General features: G+C 33.6%; 1 protein-coding gene across 5 annotated transcripts in view; it reads left to right on the forward strand.

Moving 5' to 3' along the window:
- Positions 1 to 20724, forward strand: part of NR3C2 (nuclear receptor subfamily 3 group C member 2) — a 389957-nt gene that overhangs the window by 283491 nt on the left and 85742 nt on the right. The window lies entirely within an intron of this gene.

Below are 20724 nucleotides of genomic sequence, written 5' to 3' on the forward strand. Positions count from 1 at the left end.
GTCAGATTTCCCACATCCCTTCCAGCATTAATCATTGTCCTTTCTGGTCATACTGGCCAATCTGAGAGGTGTGAGGTGTTACCTCAGAGAAGCTTTAATTTGCATTTTTCTAATAAGTAATAATTTAGAGCAATTTTTCATATGACTAATGGATCGCTTTGATTTCCTCATCTGTGTCATTAAGTATTTAAAATACTGTGATTTGGTAGAGGAAATTAGTCTTATGCCTGGGCCTGGAGAACAGAACTAGAAGTAAGGGGTAGATGTTGCAAAGAGAAATTTTGGATTTAATATAAGCAAAAGGCTTCCTAAAGATTATAGTTAACCAAAAATAGAATTGCCCAGCTCAGGAAGATATAACAGGTTGCTTATCCAGAAAAGCTGGTTTTTATTTGTTGAAGATGGAACTCTTTTTCTGTCTCTGATTTGATACCTTGATCCTTGAAATTCCATGCTCACTGAGGACACAGATTTGTCAGTCAATATTTGAACCAGAGTGATTTTGGAAAACTAACTTGCTTAGGCCAGGTTTAGAAGCATGATGTTACAGTATTAAATCAGTTGTTTCTCCATGGTTCTCTTTAAGAGGCCCTAAATTGTATGCATATTAATTACTTACCTTTTGAGCCTAGTGTCTTCAACGGGAAATGGGAATTTTGGACCGGAGAGCCTCTGAGATCCCTTCCCCTGAAATTATTACCTAATTATCTTATGAAATAGATATTTTGTGTTTTAAAGGATAATATGAAGTTTTGGTACGTATTCATATTTTAGTGTCTTTGCACATATACAGACATACATACACACACACACACACACACACACACACACATATACTTTAAAAGTATAATATTGGAAACTTTTTTTAGTCCTTTGGAGTCCAGATGGAATATGTTTTGTGTGTGTATGCAAATGTTTTAACATCTCTGCATCTTCTAGGAATTATGCATAGAAGCTACTTTTCTATATTAAGACTAAATTTTTGGACTTAAAATAAATTTCAGGGCTTCTTAATATACCTTTGTGATTTTTTGTTCCTTATTTGGAAAATATATTCAGATTTTTTTTTACATGTTACTATAACCACCAACTACCACCAAGAACAAAGACTTCATCATATGCTATTTTTAGATTCATCTTTATTCATTTTGTTAATTCTTTTAAAAGAAAACATTTCTTTCTTTAGGTTCTCTATCCCCATCCTTCTGAAATTCTAGGCTAATTGTTTTATTTGTTTTTGTGTAGTCTCTATTGTAACTTTTTACTCAAATTTTTTGCTCCCTCCCTAAATGATGTCAGGCTTAACCCATATATCCCTTGCATCTAGTTTTAAATGGTTTTAGTTTTATTAACTAATTTAGAGAAAAGGATAAGTTAAAAACAGTGTTACATAATGAGGATTGGACCAGTGATTTCATTTGTACAAGCAATCTCCAGGTAAGGAATTATCTACCAATGCTTTCTATCTCCTTATGGTCCTAGAGATTTCCCCAGAATTCTGAGATATCTAGTAACTTTTCCAGGGTCACATAGTAAGCTAGTATATGTAGGAGGCAAGATTTAAACCCAGATATTTCTGCCCTCCAGGCCATCTTCTATTCCTTTGGCCATGCCAAACCCAAACTCTGCAATCCTTTGTGAGATGATAGGAGCCCTAAAATTGTTGTCAGGTAGGCAACAATTCTTTTTTAAGCATTTACTCTCTGCTGTGCTTTTTTATCAGGTTCTTACATTGATTAGGTTATGCCAGAATATATTAAATCCATGATACTTTGATACCTAAGACTGTATTTTAATGATAGTTCTTTCAGATCTGAATTTTAATGATTCAGTGCTTTTAGATACAAAGCAATTGTTAGAACCCATTCCCATGGCCATTCTTTATTTTGTTCAGACTCTCAGTGTAGAAAGATATAGCTCCTTTTCAGTCATTTCAATTATGCGTGACTCTTTATGACCCCTTTTGGGGTTTTCTTGGCAAAGATAGAGGAGTGATTTTCTATTTCCTTTTCTATCTTATTTTACAGAAGAAGAAACTGAAACAAATAGGGTTAAGTTATTTGTTAAATCAATCACACATTGTCTAAGACCAGATTTGAACTCTGGAAAATGAGTCTTCTTTACTCCAATAAAGAAGTCTTCTTTACTCTTCTTTACTTGGTAATCTCTCTACTAGCAGCTGTTTAGATATCTATCCTAGTAAACAGCTAGCTGCTGTCATTCTAATCCTACAGGCTACCCATTCCCTCCTTTGTAAAATAAAGTTTGAACAGATGTTCTCCACAGTTCTAATTCCTACTATCCTAGTTTATGCTGTCATGCTGGAGTACGCAACTTAGTTTACATCTGTGAGACATAGACTATTTACCATCAGCATCATAGTTAAGGCATTTAACTAGAGTTTTGTGGATTATTCCAAAAGATGAAGGACAGAGTTGTAAGTTGACAATGCAGCTATAAGTATAGCACTGAAATATTTAAGTAGAATAAAGTATAACTTGATAATATATTTTCTTTAGGCCAGTCACATCATGAATGGAGTGTATTACCAACCAGAAGATTGGTTAATTCTATAGATTAAAGAATCATAATAAAGAATTGAAATTCCCCGAGGGTCAAATTAAGAGCATGTAGCATCTCTCCTCTAGCCTAAGAGTTGGCAGCAAAAAATGTTTTATATAGCATGTGTCATGGAACAATATGGTCTAGAAGCCTGAAGACCATAGCAAAAACTAGCTCCATCAACAAAAGAATAATGCATCATTGGCAATGAGTCATTATCACATTTCTTATGCTGTTTGGGGGCAGCCATTACTTTAGAATGGAATTTTCATTATCAAAAATGCATTAATCAGGGGCAGCTAGCTGGCACAGTGGCTAGAGTACTGGCCCTGGAGTCAGGAGTACCTGAGTTCAAATCCAGCCTCAGACACTTAATAATTACCCAGCTGTGTGGCCTTGGGCAAACCACTTAATCCCATTGCCTTGCAGAAACCAAAAAAAAAATGCATTAATTAACCCTGTTAATTAGAGATAATGTCCATTCTTGCAGTGATATTTACATAAGAATATAATGGTGATGATTATCTAGTAGCATTTGCCTAGAGATGGGAGGGGTACATTTTTCTCTTTGTTTTAAAGATAGTCTTCAAACTTTTGGTCATGCTCTCCTTGTTCTTAATTATGACTTTAGCATCAGCGTTTTTCTTTATTTTTCAATATTCACCTTATTATTATTAACATACACTCTGAGTTCCATAGCCATAATTTCAGAGAGGGCCCCTTTAGCCATTCATTAATTGTAAAATAAGTATATTTTCTATACCACTACATTAGATCAAAAGTATCAAGCACATAGCTCCCAGCAGTCCCATGGCTGAAACCAGATTAAAATGTAATTGGAAAATATTTAACAAAATAAATAAAACATAGAATGTTAATATGTGGTTTTATAAATCAATATGTGACCCACAGGGAATCTTGTATATGAAGTAATGACCCCCTCATTGCTATTTTATTTTGACATTACAGCTTTATTCCACCAACTTTCACTCTAAACTATCTTTTTGGATATCTTTTTGGGTAGTATACTTTGGGTTGCTTGCATTTCAACTTAATAGGGCAAAGTAGAATCGCTAAGATTACAAGTGTTGACTAAAAATTAAAGTATTTAACTGAGGACTTCATTTTGTTTAAAAAGAAAAAATAATTGTTTTACTTAAACTTTTGTTATATTTCTACTTCTACTTTTAATGATTCAAGAGGAAAATTATCAAATAAATTTAGGAAAATTGAAATGGCAAGTTCTTCCCAGGGAATTGTTTGAACTTGGTGCAATATTGTTTTCTGTGTGATCCAAGTCATAATAGTAAATGAAAAATAGAAGCCAGCATTACTAATAAAATTTGCTACTGTCATGTTCTGTTTTGTTTTGTTTTCAGACCTATTTCTGACTTGGTTGCAAGGCCAAGTCTAGATTGGGTGTATTTCTTCAGCAGAGACCCTATATCCAGTAAAGAGAGGTCACAGGGGTCATCCAGTTAATGCACCACATTACTATTTTACTTTAATTCACTTTAATTTCAAGGAAGTAAATAAATGAGGAACAAACTCGGGGGAAAAGTGTTTTATTAGGGACCTCTAGGAGTTAAGCTGTCCTTGGGAACTTGCAGACCATTTTAATTTGTATCCTGAAGAGATCTCAGTATGAGATTTGTGTTAAAGGGGAGAGGGTAAGATGGGACTAGAATCCCTTTGCATTCAATAGGCATGATTGATTATTAGTAGTTCTGAATTTAATGAATCTTTATTAATGTCAATGGAACAAAATAATGTATCAAGGCTACAAACTTTAAAATTTCTTTAATTTCTTAGACATTTAAATTGTTTTGAATAATAGAACCCTTTTAAGTAATTTATTTGTTAATTCTTTCTTACATTGATGTTAACATGCAAATATATTTTCTTTTTGAATATTGATGTGATTTCACATATATATATAATCCACTTATGTGTGCATGCATAAATATTATTATGTGTATATTATAACACACAAAATGGACAATGAGCTGTGCTCAGAATAAAATAATTGTAGGCTCGATTACCTTCAAGAAAACAAGATTTTTTTTTAATAACCCTAAACTCCCAGAAATTTTAATGTATTAATAAAAATTGTTCAGTTCACTACTTAGAAAAATACATTGCCTGGTTGAGTTTGAAAAGAGAAAGAACTTTACAGAAAGACAAAATGATTTTGATAAAATGTAATGACCTGAGAAGAACCTAGAAAGTATATTGTATATAGTTCTGAAGCTCTTTTACCTCATTAAATCCAATTTATTTTACTAATCCATAACATACTTATACATATACTTACAAACATACATACATACAAGTGTATTCATGGACAAACCCAAGAGGTTATCCAAATATGTGGTATATTTGGATTATTATATATGCTTCATCACTTTTGGGGGAGTGTTTAGCTCTTTGAGTGACTATTTACTTTCTCTCTGGGTCTCTCTCTCTCTCTCTCTCTCTCTCTCTCTCCTTCTCTCCCTCTCTCCCTCTCTCCCTCCCCCCCTTCTCCTCCTCCCTTTCCTCTCTCAATTCTTTATCTTACTTTCAACCCTGACTGGCTTAGATTGAATGTAAATAGCAATTGTTTCTTCTTTTGACCAGAAATCCTGAGGGTCTTCCCCTCCCAGATTGATTTTTTTTTTTTGGACTACACAAAAAGGTCATTTTCTATCTCATTTCTTACTTAGCTTTAATCACTAAATGTGCATTGCCTCAGTCAAACTAAGAAGTGTTAAAGACCTTAGCTTAAAAAGGTCTTTGCATCCAGGACCATCTCCAGTCATCCTGATCTAAATTTGCCACTGGACTGGGATGGTTCTGGAGGAGAAAGTGAGGCTGTTGTCTTTGCACAGCCCTCCCACACTTAAATCCAATTCACTTGCATATTTTTTCATCACCTCTGTTCTCTTGGTCCTCCCTTAAGAATAAAGGACAAACGAACAACAACAACAATAATATCAGTTAATGTTCTATCATTTTTATTGTATGGTGTAGTCATGGAACATTACAGTCTCTGAAGATTTAGGAATTATTCCCTGAAAATCATAGTTGCTGAGGCACCCAGGTATCATTCAGAAATTGTACATGGGAAAAAAAAATGGGTATCAGGTGAAATAGATGACAAATGAATAACTTTGAAGAACTGGTGTAAAGGTTGTCATCTGAGAAATGTTTGAGCAAAATTAATGACAAACTGTCTTGCCCTGAGAGTGTGGAATGACCAGTGGCTAGCTTGTTGACTTCATTGGTATTCTTAGGATGCCAAAATAAAGCAATGATGACCTTAAGCCTACAACATTTGGGGTTCTGAACTGTGCTAAAATTATGGAAAGCTATGAACAAGAATCAACAGAAGAGGAGCAACCATGGATCTGTCATGATATCCTTAGAAGAAACTTCTAAATCAGTGACATCACAGATTCATTTGATGATGCAAACTAAAATGGAACTGCTTGCAAGTATTGTCTGAATATGCCCATTTAAACTGCAGTTTCAGAACCCTAAGAATAACCAATTTCAGATGAAAAATTAAACTATTACAAATGGGAGAAAAAAAGATCTTTCCTTTAGGAAGGACATGGATAACCTTGAAGAATAACATTCTCTGGATGGTAGCTAAGCTCAAGACCATCTTAGGTAGAAAGAACTAGGTATTTTTATCTTGTCAAAGAGAGATTTAGGAGGAAAAGGTAACTGCCTTCAAGTATTTGACAGGCTGTCACTTGGATTATATTTCTCTACTGGGCCACAGAGAACAAAGACAGTAGTACTAGAGGAAGCAAAAAGAAGTAGATTTAAGCTTAATTGGCAAGGCAAGATTCCCAACAGTATATTGTATCAAATGGAATGGGCTGGTTTAGGAGATTGTCAATTCTGACTCACTGGCCCAAGTAGAACACTTCATGACCATTTATCAGAAATGTTGTAGAAGCAATTCTTTTTCAGGATTGGACAAGAAGGGGTAGGAGAGAAGAAAATTAATTATTTGTTAACTGAAAAAGATGAATTTAATTTAAAAAATAAACTATACTACAAAAATGCATAATTAACTTTATGGTAACTTTATTTTAAAGCCTAAACATACTAATTTGTTATAAAATCGATATTTTCGTATATGTTATTTGTTTAAAGAAGGTCATTTCTATCCTGATTTTTCTACTCACAAGTAGTTTCCCTTTATTGCATGCTTTCAAGTCAAGGCTTTTTCTTGGTGTCTGGCAAGTCCTGAACAAGCTAACCCTGTTAAGCTGACTGATTGAACATGAAAGGCACAGTAAAAATAAGCTAGGTAATATATTTTCCAGTTCACTGCCTCTTTCTCTTGCTTTATTCACCCCTTTGACCTTGTTTGAACAGTAATGTATCTTCATACAACATTCTTAATGAAACTGTTTACCATGCATACCTAATGAGATTCTACCTTATATAATAAATTCTTTTCTCTAGCATATTCCACAGAAAGTAGACCTATCATCTTTTAGAATTATTAACTTTTTGACTAGAAGAAAGATACTTCCTTATTGGACACAATTTTTACACTTCTTGTTTTTTAATTTTTAAGAGTGTCACACTAACATCTGGAACTTTTGCATATATGCACAGATCAAAATTGAAAATAAATATTCCCTAGGAGCAACAATTTATGGTAATGGGTTTTAAGTGTCTTTTTCCCCTTAAGAATACTAATTTCTCTTTTTAGACAATTTATTTATCTGTGTTAATGAGCCATTAGAATATGAACTTCTTGAGGGAAGGGACTAGATTCTCTCCATTTTCCTCCTAGCACTAAGTTCTCAATAAATGCTTTTTGACTGGCAGAGGGCTATCAAAGAAAAAAAACACAAAAACTTTGTATTAGCCTAGAGTGGCAATGCCTCTTTCCTTCCCTATTTCCATTTCCCCAACAAACCCTTCATAATTGCAAACAGGAGAGTTTACAGTTCTGGATTCCCTTGTCAAAACTAAACAGGAGAAGACAATGACTTGTATAATGTGTAGACTGGGTAGCATTTAAATAATCAAAAACTGACATTATTTTAGGGATAAGAAGCAAATTGAAGACTAAAATATCTTATGTCCTGGTGAATTTTGCAAAATAAAATTTGCTGATTATTATGGTTTCCTACAATGCATTTTTTATTCAATTGTACTTGAAAAAAATAGTGGAGTGTGTACCTGAAAATGTATTTTGTAAAAACAATGAAAGTCAGAGATAACAAGAAAATCCATTGGAGATAGGAGGGTATATAAAATATCAAGGAATTCCTCCAGGAAGGAGAAAGGTAGGAAAGTAAAGACATAGGATCTCTACCAAAGGGAGAAAAACAGAGCCCTAGAAGAAGACTGGATGTTCTTTAGCTGCAGAGAAAGCAGCTCTTGTGCTCTTGGAAGCTCCCTCTCCCAACTTGAAACTTCTAATGCCATCTATGATTCCCAAAGCTCCTATTCTTTCTTCCACTGAATCGGGTATCATCTGTAATTTATTGAGACTCACTTTAATGCATCATTTGTCATTTCAAGAAATTTCTTTTCAAATTCTTAACTAATAATACATTTTTCCATATATCTGTCAAACTTAGTCAAATCTAAGCAAAATAAACATATACATAATTTTGAAAATATGAAATCAGAGGGGCGGCTAGGTGGCATAGTGGATAAAGCACTGGCCTTGGAGTCAGGAGTACCTGGGTTCAAATCCGGTCTGAGACACTTAATAATTACCTAGTTGTGTGGCCTTGGGCAAGCCACTTAACCACATTTGCCTTGCAAAAAAAAACCCTAAAAAAAAGAAAATATGAAATCGCTTACATATTTATTTGGGGGGGAAAAAGATTAATTCAGCTTCTAGAAATTTTTTGTCAGTCTGTCTTTATGGTTATTAAAACACTTCACAATCTATATGCTAAAAAAGTTCTATTCAATTTAGCAAATATTTATTAGTTACCAATTATGTGCAGAGTCCTATGCTAGGAGATTAAGATAAAGGAAAAAGAAAGCAAAAAGAGATCAGGTCACCACTGAGCTTAAATGGTACTAGAAGATACACAATCATCAAAATGCACAAGGCTGGTGGGCACAGCAAATATGGTGGGAAAATGTAGTGGAGGAAATGGCACCAGAACTAAGCCTTAAAGGGAGAGACAGTCTGTAAGGTGTAGACATTAGGCTGCAATAAGCATTTCAGGCTTGGAATACAACCTGTGTAGATGCAGAGAGGAGATGGACTACTGTATTCAGATAGCATCTTTTAATCCATTTTGTCTAAAGTCAGCCTAGGACCTAGAAAGAACTCTGCCTTTAGAGTTAAGAACCAAGATTCAAATTTCTCTTCTGATACTACCTTAAGCAAATCATCCTCCCTAGATTTCAGTTTCCTCCTCTTTAAAAAGGGAACATTAAAATCGATTTCTTTCTGAGGAATCTTTGGTTCTAGATTTGTGATTCTGTGATGGAGTGAAAAGGGAATAAGGCAGAATCATTTTATAATGACAAGTTAGAGCCAGACTGTGTGGAAGGACTTAAGTTTTACAAATTGATTTCAGTGTTTACTCTTTAACCCATTATTAAAAGCATAAGAATCTTTTTAAAAATAGATTTTTAATAGCACAATTAAAAGAACATTGTACACAATAATGTTCTAAGAACTTTGAATGACTAAGTTATTTTGAGTATTATGAATATTCAAGTGAACTACAAAAGATCTATGAAGGAAGATGCTAGCCACATCTAGAAAAAAACTGATAAATGGAAGTATATATAGTATGGTTTTACACACAGGCACACACACACACATACATACACTATCAAAAAATCATATGTGCATATAATTGTATGTAATGGTAACCTTCTTCAGAGTGCTGTGGGGCGGGGAGGGAAAATTAAACAGAGCCCAATAGGGAACAAAAGAAAACTTGGAAGCACAGGAAAGCAGGGTAATTTTGGAAATCATATTTAGTATTTATTATATGTTTTTTCAAAAAAGTGTGAAATGGAAATCCATGGTTTTACATTGAAGCCTCCTTTTATATTATGCTTTAAACATAGAAAAGTTGGGTTTTGTTTTGTATTTAAATTCAGAATGAATAAAAATTTAAAAATAATCAATATCTTTAGTGATACCTTTTATGTTAATATTCATATCTTTTGATTTTTACATTTTATTTCCTCTTATATCTCCTATCATCATGCCTCACAGAAAATCCTCCATTATAAAGGCAAATCATTTTTTTAACTGTAAGATTCATTCCTATTATTCAAAGACACAACTGAACTAAGGAAAAGATATATTATTTGCCAAGAGGATTGTCAGCACAAGATTACCATGTGTAGAAACTTCCTTTTCCATTAAAAATAAAATAATAGAATCATTTCAGGTGTTTTTTTGAATTTTCATCTCTCCTCCCTGCAAATCCACACATAATGAAAGGAATGTGGGCTATGATTCAGGGTGGACCCCACCACTCAACAAGTAATGCAAGAATTATGAGATCTGTTCCTGACTGTGAAGTTTGCTGAACTAGGTTTTTATTGTATTATATTCTTCTTAACTTTTCGGGATCTCTATTCCCAATTCTGTATATCTTTCATTACTTCATCCTATTATCTAATACCGTGCCATTCTTCAGAAGGGCTGACCTGGTTATCTTGCCACTACTCTGATATTAACTCCATTTCTTTAGATAGAGCATTGACTTTCTAGTACTTTCTAGACAACCTCCAGAGACCATGACTCTTACCCTAAACCTTAGGGAGTTATTCAACTCAACTTTGGAGATCCACCTAGAACTAAACTAATATGATTGGTGAGTATGAGAAAACTCACCTCAGCTGCTCTGTCTACCCAACTGTCCAAATGATGTTCAGCATCCCATCCAGGAATCTTCCAGGAAACCAAGACCTCTTGCCATCTGTCCTCCACCACAGAAGTATTCCTATGTTTGCTCATATTGTCAGTCCCATTGCTATTTGAACAGTTTCTACAACTCCACCTACAAGCCCTGTGACTCTCAGATGAAAGATGTCTTTCCTTTAATCAATACTACCATAGGTAATACTCCTCCTTTCATTACTTTGTGGAGTAGCCTCCATTAGAGCATAAGCTCTTTAAGGGGAATGTCTAACTTATGCATTGTCTCACTACTGTTCATTTAGTCTTTAAACATCTATTAAATGAAGATGCAAAGAAAAGCCCCCCCCCCCCAAAAATAGACCCTGATCACAATGAGCTCACAGTTTAGTTGGAAAGACAAACTATATACAATCAAAATATATTCAGGACAAGTTAGAGATAATTAACAGAGGGAAGATACCAGCATAGTCAAAAGTGCTTACTTAATAAATGCTCATTCATTCTTTTATACCAGTTCCTCAAAACCTTTTTACATATATATATTCCCTAACTGTAAGGTAGGACTAGATTCAAACCATCTTTTCTACCTTTTATTTTTCTTACATGTTTCCAGTGAGAGTTTACTTATTAATGATAATATATTCTAGTGACTTAGAGTACTGCATTCCAAAGATCTTAGAGGAAATTCTCATGGTGTCTATGCTAAATTCTTTTGACAATAGTTTCAAACTTTTAGTTCTCCTGGTAGCCTTTGGTTGATACAAATGGATACAACAAGGGAACAAGTGTATAATTGCAATAGTACTGTATCTTTTGATACTTTTGAAAATTATGTTACTCCTCATTTCTTCTTCTCTAGAATAAATCAGCATAGTTCCTTCAATTTTTCTAAATAGAGAATTGTTTTGTCATTATTGTTTTTTAAGGTAACTTCTTATCTTTCTCTAAGTTTTATGTATCCTATCAAGAAACCCAGAGAGTCCAGCTATTGGGATAAAAACTCTCTCTTTGATAAAAACTGTTGGGAAAATTGGAAGTTAGTATGGAAGAAACTTAGATTATTAGACCAACACTTCACACCCTATACCAAGATAAGATCCAAATGGATACAAGATCTAGACATAAAAAACAATATTATAAGCAAACTAGAAGATCAAAGAATAGTTTACCTGTCAGATCTATGGAAAGGGAAGACTTTATGACCAAGGAAGAGATGGAGAATACCATTAAAAATAAACTAGATAATTTTGATTACATTAAATTAAAAAGTTTTTGCACACACAAAACCACTGTAACCAACATCAAAAGAAATGTAAATCGGGAAACAATTTTTACAACTAGTGTTTCTGACAAAGGACTCATTTCTAAAATATACAGAAAACTGAGTCAAATTTTAAAAAAAGACAAGTCATTCCCCAACTGACAAATGGTCAAGGGATATGCAAAAGAAATTTACAGATGAGGAAATCAAAGCAATCCATAGTCATATGAAAAATTGCTCTAAATCACTTATTATTAGAGAAATGCAAATTAAAATGTCTCTGAGGTACCACCTCACACCTCTCAGACTGCCCAATATGACCAGAAAGGATAAAGATCAATGTTGGAAGGACTATGGGAAATCTTGGATACCATTACATTGTTGGTGGAGCTGTGAACTCATCCAACCTTTCTGGAGAGTAATTTGGAATTACTCTCAAACAGAAATAAAAATGTGCATACCCTTTGATCCAGCAATACCACTACTGGGTCTGAATCCTGAAGAGTTGATGAAAAAGGATAAAAACATCACTTGTACAAAAATTTTCATAGCAGCTCTGTTTGTGGTGGGAAAGAAATGGAAAGTGAGGGAATGACCATCAATTGGTGAATGGCTTAACGAACTGTGGTATATATTTGTTATGGAACACTATTGTTCTGTTAGAAACCAAGAGGGATGGAAACTCAGGGAAGCCTGGAAGGATTTGCATGAACTGATGCTGAGTGAGATGAGCAGAACCAGAAGAACAGTGTACATCCTAACAGCAACGAGAGCAATGATCAGCCTTAATGGACTTGCTCATACCCATAGGGCAACAGTCAGGCACAATTTTGGGGTATCTGTGATGGAGAATGCCACCTGTGGAGTTTGAACAAAGACCAAAGACTTTCTATGTACCTTTAATTTTTTTTAAAAATTGTCTTATTATGTAATTCTGCTATAACTCATACAATATGTTTCTTCTTTAAGGATATGATTTCTCTGTCATCACATTCAGCTTAGATCAATGCATACTATGGGAATGGTGTAAAGACTAACAAAGTGCCTTCGGGGGGGGGGGCAAGATGGGAGGGATTGTAAAACTCAAAATAAATAAAACCTTTCTAAAAAAAAGAATAAGGGGGTGGCTAGTTTGCACAGTGGATAGAGCACAGCCCCTAGAGTCAGGAGTACCTGAGTTCAAATGTGGCCTCAGACACTTAATAATTACCTATCTGTGTGGCCTTGGGCAAGCCACTTAACCCCATTTGCCTTGAAAAAATGAATAAGATCTAATTCTGAAAACACTATATAACACAATTGTGAGCAACATGAACTTTACAGCATAGATTTTCCCACAAGTTACAAACTGATAATGTGCAAATCATTATACCAGGTTCTCCAAAGGAAGTAGCCTCTTTAATCCTTCATTCAGCAATCAGTGAAACAAGTATTTATCAAATGCATTCTATGTGTCAGACATATTTCTATGCCCTGTGGTCATTAAGAAAAAAAAAAGTAAAAACTGAAATAGTCCTTTACCTGAAGTAACTTCTAATGTGGGACAGGCAGTTGGTAAAAGATTCATATATAAATAAATATTCTGTAAGCAATAAATAAGTAACTACAAACTGAATACAAAGTAAATAGAAAGTATTTTAGGATGTACCAGTAGCTTTCAACTTTTAATTCTTTTGTTATTACTAATTCAGGCAGGATTTCCTTTGAATTTCCTTAATTAATGAGTTTTCTGTTTGATCAATTAAAGCAATTTGTAAGTGAAATTCATCCATTTTTGTTTCCCTCACTTATTCTCTCTTAACAGTCCTACCCATAAATAAGGCAGCTTCTTTTTTAGTTTCATTTCTAGTTCTTTATCATATTAATAGTTCATTTAATTTCCTTACTATTAACTTAAATATCAACAAACATGAACAGTTCAATACTCAAAGAATAAAAAGGGTTAAATATGAAATTTAACTATTATTTATGCTTGCAAAACACTTTGAGACTGTAAATGATATGAAAGAATTTGTTTCTCATTAACTTTCTTAATGAGAAGTTTTAAATTTTTAATTATCATCATAAGAGAGATAAAACAGAAAGACTTGTACCTCAAAAGTTTTTGCCATTGTAATGAAGGAGTACACTGCATATTAGGATAGAACAATTTCCTGTAGATTATAAAGTTCCCAAGTTACTCATATTTATAGATAAAATTGTGCTAATTGTATAAAGCCCTGAAACATTTTGAACCTTTCCTGAAAGATATCTGTAATCACTCAAAAAAGTTTGGCCTAACAGTCTGCACAAGAAATACTAAGTGGATGAAAATTATCTATGGACAAGATTATGAGATGCAATTAGATGGAAGGTTGCTCATTAGTTAGTATGCATATGTAGAATAGACAGTACAAATGGACAATGAATTGAACCAGGAGTATGATTAGATGGCATTTCCGTGGTTCCAGTAGATATAGTACTGGACCTGGAGTCAAGAAGACCTGAGTTCAAATTTGGCTTCAGACACTTACTAGCTTTGTGACCCTGAGAAAGTTGCTTAACTTCTGTTCATCCTAATCTACAGAAGGAAGTGACAAAGCATTCCAGCATTGTTGCTAAGAAGACTCCAAAAAAAGTCATAAAGAGTCAAATAAAATTGAAGTGAGGGAAAAAAAAACCATAGCAAGTGACTAGATACCAACTAGATGGTTCAGTGGATAGAGCACCAGTCCTGGAGTTAGGAAGATACTGAGTTCAAATGTGGCTTCAGTCTCTTGATACTAACTTTGTGACCTTTGGCAAGTCAATTAACCACAATTGCATAGCATCCAGGGTCATCTTCAGTCATCTTGATCCATATCTGATTACTGGATCCAGATGGCTCTGGAGGAAAAAAGTGAGATTGGAGAATTATCACAGCCCCCCTTTATTCAAATCCAATTCACTTGCTTGTCTTGGCATCACCTCTCTGAAGTCATGGTCTTCTTCAAGAATGAAGGAAAAAGATGATCATCTGCCATATAAAAATTTTGGATTCATCCAAAATTAATTTATTGACACATAAAAATGGTGATTTAAGTCCTGGAATTAATCTATACTAATAGTTTGGGTCTAATAAATTCTTATGAAATTTGTGACCAAAAAATATAGGTGTAGTTAGAAAGTCATTCCCTGATACTATTTTTATATTAATATTCAGCCTACTCTTAAACAGGGGTAAAAAAAGATTAATAAGAGTATATAATTTTAAAAGAATGGGTACTTATTTTTAAGTATAAGAATTGGAAATTTAGAAACACTAGTTAGAATACATAAATGGTGGATAAAATGTCAGCAGCCTGACAGTGAAGCATTCCTCCCTCCTTCTTATAATGAAAAGAGACACTGTGGGTACAGAGGGACACCAAAGGTGTCAGGCATGGCCATTTGACTTATCTGTTCTATTTAACTATGTTTTTTATCTGGGAGGGTTCATGTAGGGGAATGGACTTTGAGAAGAGTTAAGTCAGTGGAAATTAGAGCAATGTCAACAGAACATCAGTAAAAGATTTAATTATTTTTAATTACAATATGATAAAAATAAATATGGGAAAACATACAAAATAATGCCTAGTGAAGAAAACAAAACCAAAAAAAAAAATGATTGAGTAGGAAGCACACTGGATTCAGAGTCATTGGATCTGGCTCTGCCATTTACTTAACTGCATGACTGTGGATAAGTCACTTAGTCACTTTGTGTTTCAGCTTCCTCATCTAAAAAATGGAAAGGTTGGATTAGATGGTAATCTCTGAGGTATTTTCTAGTTTTACATACATGATATAAATATAAATGCTAAATAGGAGGCAGCTAGGGGCACAATAGATAGAACACCGGTCCTTAAGAAGACCTGAATTCAAATTCAGTCTCAGACATTTAATATCTGTATGATCCTAGACAAGTCATTTAACTTCATTTGCTGCCTCTTTTTTCTGTCTTTCTGTTTGTCTATATGTCTGTCTGTCTCTCTCACCATTTATATATATACACATATACATACATATATGCACACATATTTGCATATATGCATGCTAATTGAAACTAAATAATAGCAACAAAGTCAAAATAATTTTTTTAAGAAGTTCAGAATGAACATGGTACTAAGTTCAAAGAACTCTGGATGTAGTCACAGTAGATTGAAGTCCTGGCTGTGCCGATTGCTGGCAGTGTTGACTGTGGATTTCTTCAGCTCCCTGGGCTACACTTTCCTCATCTACAGAATGAGGGATTTGGCCCAGATGACCTAAAAGCTCTAAATCCTGTGATGCTGTAATCGTTATGTAATGGGTTCTTTTAGGGGAGTGTAAGGTTTTTTTGAATTCCCCAAACTCTTTGACAAAATCATAAGGGATTTGTTTTTATTGGAAATTTCCTCTTGGAAGGTGGGTGACCTGTGACATTTTGCTGATTGAACTCGGGGAACTCAAGATGATCAGCTAACTGCTACTATTTTCAAAGAGTGACCCCCTTCCCCATTGTAGATTAAAAATAAGCTGCAAAGCTATCTCCTGCTCCTCTAGCATTTCTGTTTCTATTTCTGTCTCCGTCATTCTCTTTCTCTTTGTATATACACTTTTCTCTGACTACCAGATCTATTGACAGCAAAGCATTGATCAGGATGTTTTATGTTGTTTACTTAAGGATGGGGGGTAGAATGGACCTGTGCTCCATCTCTGGTAGCATTTGATTATGACATGTCACAAGAATACATGGCAGAGTGGGTATCGTGCTTATACTCAGACCAAGAGTGGACATGATTTCATAAACAATTCCCCTTCAGGAAATTTTGATGACAGCTTACAGCAGAGTAGACATGATCTTCCTGTGACCTGAGAGAATCATATCCAGTGTTCCTGAACAACAATTTCCTATGTAAAGAAGGAGAAATTTTCAGTTTCCTAGGCAGTTCAGTCATGGAATTTGGTAGTCGAACCAAAGAAGGGAAGATTTCCTAGGAAACACCAGCTTGGGAGCTATAAGTAACATAAGAATTCGAGGGTATCCAAGTACAAGAGTTTGAAGATATAAATGTAGACAAAGCTGCAGATTTCCTCATGCATCCTTCCTTAGAGAAGGAAGTTGTCTTGCTCAGCATTTCTATTTGGAGCTCAAAATCAGTGACCTACTCAGACAGTGTAGGTTCAGTGAGGACATGATTGCTTGCTCAGCAAACACAAACTGTTTTTGATATCTGAGGGGATGATTGGAGGGAGCAGGTAATAACTAAACCACGAGATGGTAGAAGTCTTTAGGAGATAACTTTGTATACATCAATAAGGGAAAGATTTTATTAAAATGTCAGTCTGATGCTCTTTTGAGGATTCCAAAAATAGTTCCCTTCTGTAGGAATATGACAACTATTTAAGTTCTTAATGTGCTTGTGTGTCTCAGTTAGACTCCTGAGTTCTTTGAATAATCTATTGTGAAATAAAGACTGTCCTATGCCTGATATACATGTGGTATTATAAATGCTTTTAGTAGTTTGAGCTGGGTACCCATTTTACTCACATTTGGGAAAAAAAATCCTATGCTTTGCTATATATTTTGAGAATCTTGGGGCTACTATGAGTAGGGACAATTAGACCAAAAGATAAATTGACCCTCTTGAAATCAGATCTTGTTCAAAACCTGCCTGGGTAAGTCTGGAGCCTTTGGAAGATTGTGGTCCATGAATTATAATTAGACATTTTCCTAGTCAAAAATGAAAAATTTATAAGATTATTATACTACTTTTGCATACATAATAGCATGTTGGTTTAGGAAACTTTGACTACATACTAATTTCGGGATAATTTAGATTCCTGACTACCCTCATACTAGAGGAACATTATAAATTAAAAAGCATTCTTAAAAGTCTACTTGGGATAGTATGAAAATATTTACTAATATACTTTTCATACTTCAGGAGAAAACAGTATCTGGAGAGCATAAAAGATAATATAACAATGAGTGATAGAAAATAGAAGATCAATTTTTGAATACCCCAAATATTTTCAGAAAATTATGACTAAATAACTGAGAAACTAATAATTTTTTTTTCTCTCTCTTTAGTTTGCTATAATGAATTTAGGTCACAAATTTTACAGACAGTGTATTATTTTGGGGGGAAACATAAAACCACTGGCTTGAGGTCAAGGGACCTGGGTTCAAAATCTGCTGCTTGGTCCTTACTAAGTTTCCTCATCTGTAAATGAGAGCTTTGGATTTTTCCTTCGAAGTCCTATACAACTCCAAATGAAAGATCTCAAAAGACTTTTTTAAAAATGAACTTCATCTTCACAGAATCTTCTAGTCTTTATGTGTATGTGTGTGTGTGTGTATGTAAAGCCCTATGTGAACTAGAATTTAAGAATACTTCAAAGATCCAAATAAATTTTTGCATCATATGACACCTTTCTAGTGTAAACTTATAAATCAAAAACAAACACAACAAAGAGCTTAAACAAATTGCAATTATATCCAAATAATTTTGATATAAAAAGTGATATATTTATGAAGTATAATTTGTACAATATATTAAAATAAAATAGTTTAAATAATATGAAATAATCAACTGAGAATAATAATTTAATATGCTTAGTGTGGCACTTACAGTAAATGCTACATAAATATTAGCTAATTAAACAAAAATTTTAAAAACATTACCCTTATTTAAATTCATTTTTACTATTTGTTGTTGGAAAGAATGAGATTTTAATGAACATAATTTCTTTAATTTTTATAAGATTAAAGAGTGTTGTAATTAAAAAAAATATATAGCACATCCTCACTTGTTCAGGCTTTGATATTTGATCAGTGATGTGGTACAGAAGTTAAAAGCACCAGGTCTGAATTCAAATAAACCTTCAGACAATTTGGAATTGTATGACTGAGCAAGTTGCTTCACCTATGTTTACCTCAGCTTCCTCATCTATAAAATGGGGATGATAATAATAGCACCTCTCTTCTAGAGTTGTTATAAGGATCAAATGAGAAAATAATTCTAAAGGACTTAGCACAATGATGACCATAGTAAGCACTATATAAAAGTTAGTGATGGTGGTGGTTGTTGATGATGATGATGATGATGATGATGATGATGATGATGATGATAATGATGATGGAGGAATTCAACATCTGAAGCACACTAAGTCTTGTGGATTGAGAAGGATCTGTTAATTAATTAACCATTTAATAAAATTTATAAGAATTTTAAAGCATTTAACAAAAACTAGTTTTTACTACTTTAGAAACTGTCTTTTATTTGAGGTTACTAACCTAATTATATGTCCCACTTTGTTCCCTGTAACAGTTTCAAGCAATTTTTGTTAGACTTATTTCAAATGGTATATATAATCAAAGCCCATCATTTTTAAATATTTTATAGTTCAGAGATTTGATCATTAAAACCAACCTTTCTCCTGTTATCCTGATTTACTAAAATATATAGATATAACTATAGATTGTGTATGTATATTATGTGTGTGTGTGTATACATAATATACATACACAATCTATACTTATATCTATATATTTTAGTAAATCAGGATATTTATATATATATATATATATATATATATATATATATATATATATGAGAGAGAGAGAGAGAGAGAGAGAGAGAGAGAGAGAGTGTGTATGTGTGTCACAAGTCTAAATACCTGGTCTTTTTCTAATTGTTATTCAAAATAATATAATCACATAATCTGTTAAAGAGTTTCTTAGACCAAGACAGAGGATATACAATATAAGACAGAGGAAGAAGTGAAAATTGAAGGTTATATGGTTACTTGCTCAATAGTTTGGGGTTCTTTGACTAAGCGGAATAAATTAACTGGAGCAAAAAATTTTACCTTATTTTTGTGTTGTAGATCCCTTTGGCAATCTTGTGAAACCTATGGATCTTTTCTCAAAATAATGATTTTAAATGCACGACTAAGATACATAAGATTACAAAGAAAACCAATTGAATTGAAATGAAGTTATCAAAATATTTTTAAAATCCCTATGAGGAAGCCTTCAGGTTATAAACCTGAAATAGAGCTAGAATGTATAATATCTTATGGTCCTTTGACTCCACAGGATTCCAAAGAGTTATATGTACAACCTTTGAAGTAGCATGAAAAAGAGGGAAATGCCATAAAATGTGTTGATTCTGTTTTGAAATATTTGTCTTCTAAAATACCTGAAATAATATTGGATTTCAACATAAAATTTGCCCATTCTGTTCAGTGAATAGAAATGAATTGGTATTTAGATTGCCCTAGATGAAGAGACTAGAGAGTAGAATAGATTTTTAAGTGTAGTCAAGATGGTTGATTTTCACACACTGCTCTGAATAGAACCTTAGTTTTCTCCTGCATTAGGAACTCCTATAGATTCATTAGCTGTCCATTTTGTAGGATATAAGGTCTTTGCATTCATTTGTTCCTCTCATATATCATCTGATTTAGAGCCTTTTGATGGTTGTCCATTCAATAAAAACTGTTTATTATATGATTATAACATTTTCCTAGGTAGAATGAGGCATTTTTAAAAGTAGAAAATACAGAAGCTTTTGGTGTAGGCAAGGAAACAAGAAAAACAGTATAAGGAGAAAAATAAACTACAGGATTTAATCAAGTACATCCTGGTAATTGTCCATGTGTTTACTCAGGAAGAATCAAGTGAGAGTCAGGGAAGGTTCATCAGAGTGACCAGGATAAAAAGAGAAGCACAAAGTAGACCGTGTTTATTTTTGCTCTTAACTTGAAGTTTAATAGAGAAGGCACAAAAATTGTTGTTCTTAGGAAGTGTTTTGATTATATATTTTTTATTTATCATGTATTTAATTTGTTATCTCTATGCTGTACTATGTTCCCAAGACCTGTGTAATTGAAAGCCTGTAGTTTTAAACTGGACACATATTGTCTTTAAACTTTAAAGAGATAACTTCCACATTTTGTTATAACATGAGGTCTGATGGTAAATGTATGCTTTAAATCTCTGCATAAAAATGATGTAAGTAAGCATTAATTTGATTCATTTTGTCATTTT

This window comes from Macrotis lagotis, chromosome 3 (genome assembly GCF_037893015.1).
Source record: "Macrotis lagotis isolate mMagLag1 chromosome 3, bilby.v1.9.chrom.fasta, whole genome shotgun sequence".
In the NCBI taxonomy this organism is placed as follows: domain Eukaryota; kingdom Metazoa; phylum Chordata; class Mammalia; order Peramelemorphia; family Peramelidae; genus Macrotis; species Macrotis lagotis.